Source organism: Mandrillus leucophaeus, unplaced genomic scaffold (assembly GCF_000951045.1).
Source record: "Mandrillus leucophaeus isolate KB7577 unplaced genomic scaffold, Mleu.le_1.0 Scaffold136, whole genome shotgun sequence".
Lineage (NCBI taxonomy): Eukaryota > Metazoa > Chordata > Mammalia > Primates > Cercopithecidae > Mandrillus > Mandrillus leucophaeus.
Window position 1 is genome coordinate 2,086,993 of NW_012101321.1, and position 622 is coordinate 2,087,614.

Sequence of the window (622 nt, forward strand, 5' to 3'; positions counted from 1 at the left end):
AAAAAAAAAACAAATAGTCCTAGCCCTCAGGAAACTGACATGGTATGTAGGTTTGGACCAGACCTAAAAAAATAGCTTCAGTTAACTATTAAATTATAATTTAGGAACCAGAAGGAACTTATTTATAACAAAAACTTTGAATTGCCAGAAGTTTTACAGATTTTAGCAGAGCAGAGTAAATTAATAACATTTGATAGCATGTTTCCTTTCCGTTTTCCATAAAGAAAACCCTTAAATCAAGCCACTTTTTTTTCCAGAGGGTAATATACTAAGGCTACAAATAAATCCAGTTAGCCTGATAAAGGTATTCTTAACAGTAGCCAGAGTCATCTTGGACTATTGTAACATCTTAAACACAGATTCTAAGAAATGTTTAGAAACCATAAAGAACAAAATAATTATGTCTTCATCTGCTGAAGGAATTCTAATTTGCACATGAATAAGACACACAGCCCCTTTGACTAACCTGATGAAGATAAATCAGTGTCCTGAGTCAAGGTGAAGCTCTTTAAGATGGGAAAAAATGCAAATTCGATATTGGGGCCATGGCAAGAGAACTGCTTGAACCCGGGAGGTGGAGGTTGCAGTGAGCCTAGATTGCGCCACTGCACTCCAGCCTGGG

The 622-nt window shown here is 36.7% G+C and overlaps 1 protein-coding gene across 3 annotated transcripts in view; it reads left to right on the forward strand.

Moving 5' to 3' along the window:
- The window catches only part of SH3D19 (SH3 domain containing 19), a 120,328-nt gene that overhangs the window by 117,028 nt on the left and 2,678 nt on the right, over positions 1 to 622 (forward strand). The gene's annotated exons all lie outside the window — the stretch shown is intronic.